Source organism: Octodon degus, unplaced genomic scaffold (genome assembly GCF_000260255.1).
Source record: "Octodon degus isolate 3935 unplaced genomic scaffold, OctDeg1.0 scaffold00025, whole genome shotgun sequence".
NCBI classification, from domain to species: Eukaryota; Metazoa; Chordata; class Mammalia; order Rodentia; family Octodontidae; genus Octodon; species Octodon degus.
This window is the reverse complement of record NW_004524601.1, coordinates 13,254,251-13,261,405: the sequence shown is the minus strand read 5'-3', so window position 1 is coordinate 13,261,405 and position 7,155 is coordinate 13,254,251. Positions and strand designations below refer to the sequence as shown.

The 7,155-nt window shown below is 41.6% G+C and overlaps 1 pseudogene; it reads right to left on the bottom strand.

Annotated features, from left to right (window-relative positions):
* Window positions 1-1,647: 1,647 nt before the first annotated feature.
* On the bottom strand, window positions 1,648-5,794 carry LOC101590033 (annotated as a pseudogene).
* Between the last annotated feature and the right edge of the window lie 1,361 nt (window positions 5,795-7,155).

Genomic DNA, 7,155 nt, shown 5'->3' with positions numbered 1-7,155 from the left:
CCTTTCTCAGCCTCCAGAGTGCTGGGATTGCAGGCATGGAGCACCATGTTAAAGAGAGATGGAACTGAATTCAATTTAAGCAGTATATGTACAGAAATGCCTGCATCTGTGGTGCCTCGAGTTGTGTTAACAAATGGCAAATTTATGGGAACTTTTTATTGTTGTTGTAGCTGGTCAAAGATGAATATGTTCTGCTTTCTAAAAGGAATGAGGTCACTGTCACAACATATCAGGCAGAGGATGTGTACACGTTGGTGGAAAATATTTAGAAAGAATCTGCACTGGTTGTCTTCAATTCTTGGTTTCTTTTTTTGTATATTTATATACATATAATTCTATAAATTCTGCTATGTAAAGAGATTTATAATGGCATCTTTATGCCAAACAACATTTAGAAGGCAAAAATTTTCTTTGTACGTGAAAGGCTTTCTTTCCACTCTGAAGATTTAAGAGTTTTCCTTTAAACATCAGAGGGATTATCTCACGAATTCAAATCAGTTCCTCAGGAGAACCATACCACCACCACTGGCAGTTCAGAGCCTACAACCCTGAGCTGTGTCCTCAACAGCCTCAGCCTAGCTCGTACTTCTGCTTGGAAGGGCTCTATGTCTCTGATTCTGACAAGAGGTTTTGTTTGCAGTTTATTTCTCAATCTGACTCTCGGTTCTTCCTTTGCTCAGCGCCGGCAAGATTCTAGCGCTGCGCTCTGTGGGAGAACAGCCACGGCCAGCTGCGCTCCTCTTCACGGTGGCCTGGTTCAGATGTCGCAGGCCTTCTCAGTGCCTTGGCAGCTCTGACTGCGCCTTGCCGTGCAGTGCAGTCTTCAGCGAGGGCCGAGCAGGACGCGAAGAGCTGTGCGGTGGGCCTAGCGCAGGGCTTTCCAAGTCACTGCTTCTCCTTCGTGCCTCTTGGCCTGCGTCCTCAGCTTCCTAGTGAATTTCAGAAACGCTTTTATAAGACTGCTGAGACCACACACTCCCAAGCATATAAAAATCCTATAAACCTCACGTTTCTGCGCTCCATTCTCCAGGACAACGATGGACACTTCTCGGGGATCTGACTTGCCAACGGCTGGTTTTTGCTCCATTTGTGTCCCTGTGCGAGATGCCTGGAGTTGGTCTTTTATCCGCACAAAAACACACTTCATTTTTAAGAGCACATTTAGGTCCACAACAAAACTGAGCAGAAGAAATAGACATTCTGGTGACCTCCCGTCTACATGGCTTTCTCCGCTGTCACCGATCCCTACCGGAGTGACGTGCGCGCCGCATGTCATGTGCCTACAATGGCATATCGTTATCACTAAGAGCTCATCATTTACATTAGGGTTCGCTCTTTTTCCTCCCCAGAGTTTAGGGCTTTAAATTTGTCCTAAAATCACTGATGTAAAAATCATAAAACATTCTGCTTTCCCTTAATCCCCTGTACCCGCCCCCCACTGTTTGTAGCGGAAAAATGGTTTTGTACACCACATGAAACAATATAAATCCAAAACTTACAGATCAAGGTTGGCTCTATCTCTCATCTCTTTAGTAAGCTTATGAATCTCTAGTCAAAACCAACATGGCATCTCAGTCCATCTCTCCTGAAATGTCACCTCTATGCTTTTCAACTAGATCAGAGGACACACGTGGTCTTGGGATGTCCTCAGAAGGCCCTGTCATCAACAGACATCAGAGTAAATCCTGAATCCTCTCTTTCCAATGAACAGGTCCAGACAGGGACAGAGGGACAATTCAAAGTCATCTTTCTTTGTGGCTTGTGGTCTCCTCCTCCTCCCGTTCTTCCTTGGAAGCCACCCCACCCTCCAAGCCCTCCCCAGCTCCTGCCTCCAAATCTCTTCTGCCTCCTCTGCCCCATTCTTAGCCCCCAAAGCCTGTTACCATGGCTGCCTTCACAGCTGCCTTCTGCTCTAGACTTGGTGCAGTCCACGGTGTCTTTGTTTTCTTCAATGTCACCATCTTCCATGGGCTCCTTGAGGGCCCTGGCATCTTCCTCCCTGGTGAAGTCTGCAAAACCAAGACTCTCGGAAGACCTGGATTCCTGTTCAGTGGCCATCCTTGCTCCTGTCTAGCTGACCAATGATTCCTTTAAGGTCTCCTCATTGGTTTCCTGGGATGGATCTCTGACAAACAGGGTTTTGAGTGGCTGGCTTAGGGGGCCCCCTGGGTCCCTGCAGCTCCAGTCTGATTGCTGTGCCCTCAGTTTCCCTTTTATTGCAGGAGTTTAGAGCTTCTTTAGTGTCTTATCTTGAAGTGAATTCTATCCATGCAGACCCTTCTGATTTGCCACTTTGGTTCTGATGAAAATGTCCATGTCAGATACTTCCTGAGGAGCATCCTCTCTGTGCTACAGAAGCAGAAGCTTGAATCCAGGTTCCTCTTTTGCCACTTTGGCTGCTGCTCTTTCCACCTCTGCAGTCTTGATTTAGAGTCTTCTCTCCAGCGAATTAGAGGAAACTAGACCTGCCGTCCAGCTCTGTTCCCTGCTTTTCCTCAAAGGTTTTCTCTGCTTTAGCTTTTGTCTTCAATTCAATATAAGCAATCCCTGTACTCTTCCCACCCTTGCTGACTAGTCTGGTCTTGGTTGCAATTTCAGACCCTTCTCTTAATTTATCCCGAGTGATTATGGAGGAGAGATTTTTGGCCCAAAGTGTACTTGCATCTCAGTCTTCCTTGCTGTGTTTTCTTTTGGGTTTCTCTAGTTTAATTTACCTGCCAGAGACTTTTAAACCAGTGAGTTTCAAAGCCTTTTTAAGGTCTTCTGCAGATTCAAATCCACATAGCCAAACTCCGGATTTGTACCAGTTCTGACACCCAGAGTAGTGAAATCATTTTTAGCAAAAACTTCACTGGTACCAGTTTTTAATTCAGGAGCAGATTTGTTAGAGTTTAGATTTCCACTGAGGAGACAGAAAGCGGTGGTTGGTTCTGTGCCTCTCATGTTGTTTCCTGGATCCTGGAGCTGCCTTTTATCTGGGTATTTCCTTCTTTCCTTTTCCAGGTGCTTCTCGGTCAGGCTCCTTCTCCTCTTCCTCTTCCTCATCCCCATCCTCATCTCCATCTTCGTCCTCTTTCTCAGCCACATTCTTGGCATTTACAGCCACAACGGCTAGTTTTCATACTGAGCAAGGGAAGGTATACAAGCTGCACTGCGATATTGCAAAAGGACCAAGGGATCCGATTTCCGAGAAAACATACTTAATGCAAGCGTACCACATAGTAAGGTGTTAAAATATGTGAGGCAGAAACTGACAGAAGTGCAAGAAGAAATGGATAAATTTGCTTTTATAAATGGAAACGTCCATATAGTTTTTTAAAAAATGAATAATGAATCTGGAACAAGATTAGGAAGGCATGAAGTTTAGTTCAGCCACACTATCAGTTAGCAGTACACAGTGGACGCCTACAGACTAACCCACCCAGTGTCAGGATGCACACTGTCAAGATCGAATGGAACGTATACCAAGACCTCCTTCTTGGCCGCAAAATGTAACGTTCTGAAAAAAACAGTTGCCGTACACTGTTTTCTTTAAAGTTCAAGTAACTAGACATAGAGTAAAAAGGCTAGAAAATTCTCAACTGCTAGAAATTGAAACAACCCACATGTAAATAACACATGGGTCAAAGTAGAAAATAAGAGAAAATAAAAATTATTGTGAAGTAAATGAAAATGAAAGCATCATATCCAAACTTGCAACATGCAACACATGTTTAAAGGAAAACATACATTACTGAATGCACATGTTGTAGATTTAATTTAGAATTTTCTATGACTATTTTATTTTCTTTCTTAGCATGTCATCTTTTGTTAGTGGTTGCTTTAGAGTCTGCAATATATATTAACAAATAAGCGAAGTCCACTTTCGAGTAACTTCACTGGTATATGACTACCCCTTATAATTGCAAAATAATCTCAATTCTTCCCTTCTGTCCCTTATTTTGTTTTATATGTAATTATGTATATTGAACATGTATTTGTGTATATGCATATAAACATACTTTATTAGTATATTGTTGTTATTGTTTTTCTATTATTTTTAACAAGTTGTTGTGTGTTAGACCAAGTAATATTAATAGTTGTATTTTAGCTTCAGTATTTTTTTTTCTGACACTTCTTTTATGAAGTAGATCTGTTTCTGACCCATATTATTTTCCTTCTTTCTTATGAACTTTTAATGTGTCTTGCAAGGTAGGCCTGCTAGTAACAAACTTCCTAAATTTTTGTTTGTTTGAGGAAGCACTCATTCCACTTTTTGAGGATATCTGCAGTGGTTTTGGAAATCTAGGCTGGCTGTTGTTTTCTTTAATTTAAATAATTTTATCTATAATCTACTTGGCTGCATGACTTCTGATGAGATATTAGATGCAATTTTTACCTTGGCTTCCCCTCCTCCCCTTGTTCACATTTCATTTTCTGGGGCTTGGATGTGGAGTGGCTGGGTGTGCTTTGTGTGTTGTTCATTCCCATCTTGCTTTTTGCTCTGTAAGCGTCCATGATCTGTAATTGTGGCATCTGACATTTATTTGGGGGAAAATGTTGGTCATTATTATTTAAAATAGTTCTTTTGTTGTTTTTCTCTTTTTCATCTCCTCCAGTTATGTCACTATATTTATATTACACCCTTTGTAGTTTGTTTAGATATGCTGCTCTGTGTTTCTGTTCTTTTGATGTTTTGTAGGTTTCTGTTGATGTATTTTCAGAGTCAGAAATGGAGTTCTCATCGGTATCCAAACTACTAATAATCTCATCAGCTTTGTTCTTTCTTTCTCTTGTAGTGCTCCTGCTCTGCTAGCGTCTCTTTTGTTTCATCTTAAATGTTCTGTATCTTGACTTAGGTGTGCATTTTTTATTTTTTTTTTGGCATGCTGTCTACATTAGCCATTAAATTCTTTTGTTATTCTGTGTTAATGGTAGTTACTTTCAATTGCTGGTAGGATAATTTCAACACTCTTGCCATATCTCAGTCAGGTTCTGATGTTTTTCTGTCCATTTGCAACTGTGATTTTACTTTTTAGTGTGCCTTGTAGTTTTTATTGGTAGCAGAACATAGGGCTCTGGACAAAAGGAGTTTCTGTAAATAGGTGTTTGCCTTTTTCTGGAAGTAGACTTTTAATGATATGGTCATAAGATGTTAGGAGAGGGCGAAGAATTCTGTAGTCGGGGCTATGACTGGGTCTCAGTGTTCTGCATCTTTGCACTTGCAATTTCACAATGCTTTTCAGTCCATCTTTTGTTGAGTTGGATGGTACAATGGGTTGGACTTGGATATTTCTCTTTTCCAAGGTTTGCTAGCTCAGTCAACCCCCAGTAGGGCACTATATGCTGGTGGTAGCACTTCTGATCAGTATTAGGTATATATTAGATTTAATTATCTAACTACACGATCAAATTGATTGTTTATCGGTAGTGGTCAGTTCATGAATAGCCAGTTTGGCACATGATGAAAAGACCCATATATCAGGCAGAGATTCAGAGCTAGCTCTTTGGTTGCATGAGCTTTTGAAGTCTTTAATATTCTGGCATTTTAGCAGGCAGGGGTATTTTGAAAATTATGATGTAATTTATTATTTGTAAATTTGGGCATTTGAGTAGAAGACAGTGCCTATGCCTTAATCTCGTCTTCTCATATCTCCTCTTTTTTCTTTAGTACATGTTTGCAGTCCATGGTGATTTCATTTATTATGTGGAGCTGCTCCATGTATAAGCCTGTTAATTCCTTTTCCTTCCCCTCCTCCTCCTCTTCCCGCATCTCTGTCTTTGCCTCTGAAGTTCTCTCTTCTGCTGTGTACATGGTATGAGAAGTTGTTCTCCAGCTTTTCCTTCCACAATGACAAACATGTGACCTAGCCTCACTGGTCACAAGATGACTATTTTGATTTTGAACACATTTTAGCAGGGCGTTTGGAGGTAGTGTTGACAGCAGAGGAGGGAATGCCTTTCTTCTTTGGGATATCAAGCTTTAGAATGTCCTAATGTAGAACTACTCCTGTTTTTGCTGTGCAGTTAGAGGAAACCAATTTCAGATGAAGGAAAAGAGACCAATAAAGGTACGAGGCAGGGAAGCGTGAGCCTTGACAGCACCGATGCACATGAGTGTGGGAAACGGTGCCTACAAGCAGAACTCGTGCCAGCCTACGCGGCATGAGCCCCTCTGCACTGATGTGCCACCACCGGCCTGCACGCTCCTCCTGCCGCCAAAGAGCTTAAAGTTATTGTCAGAAGCTGAGAGGTTTGTAGGTTGCAGAAATAGTTAAATGCATGCAGTGAAACTGCATGTGATTAAAGACTGTTCTGTGCATATAGTTTCTATATTATGGACTTTTTTCTAAAATCCTCCTTATCATCAAGCTGTTGTGATAATCAGGGATCGTAAAAAATCTGTTCCTCAGTGTACCACATGCCGGAGCTGTGCACAACTGTCGTTTCTTCAGGGTGCGAATATCAGTTTCTAGCACCGATGCACTGTGACATTCTGAAAAAGCCGCGCTAGCCTATTGGTTATGATATGACAAAGCACATGCAAGCAACTTCATAATAAGGTGCATATTTTATAAAATTGTCCTTTTACTTTTTTCCATTTTCATTTTGTTCTTTTGTAGTTTTTCTGTTGTTGAAGTCAGAAAATGTATCCGAACATGTATTCACATAAAAGGTCAAATTTTCTTTTTACATGGTTTTTCTCTAAACAATGCCTTAGTTATAGATAAAATTGGCATGCTGTAGCTCATGAGATGAAATATAAACAAGGTGTAAGGACCATTTCTTTCTAGCTCTATACTCCAGGAATAACTCTTACTGTTGTTTGTGCAAAAGAGAGGAATCTCACCAAAATATATTAAAAATAGTAAAAACATAAGGGCCGGCCAGATAGCTCAGCAGATTGAAGCCCCTGCAAGCAGGCGCAGGGGCTGGGATTCAATCCCCAGACCTGCCATGCTGGCCCCGCCCCCGGGGCATGCTGAGAGAGCAATTGAGACTATCAGTGGTGGTGCACACCTGTAGTTCCAGCTCTTGGGAGGCTGTAAACAGGAGCATCACTACAAGTCTGATCTAGTAGTGAGACCCTGAACATCCTGTAGACCCTTCCCTAAAATACAAAAAACTCCCCACAAAAAAGAGACAAACAAAAAAGAAACCCCCCATGCATTTAGT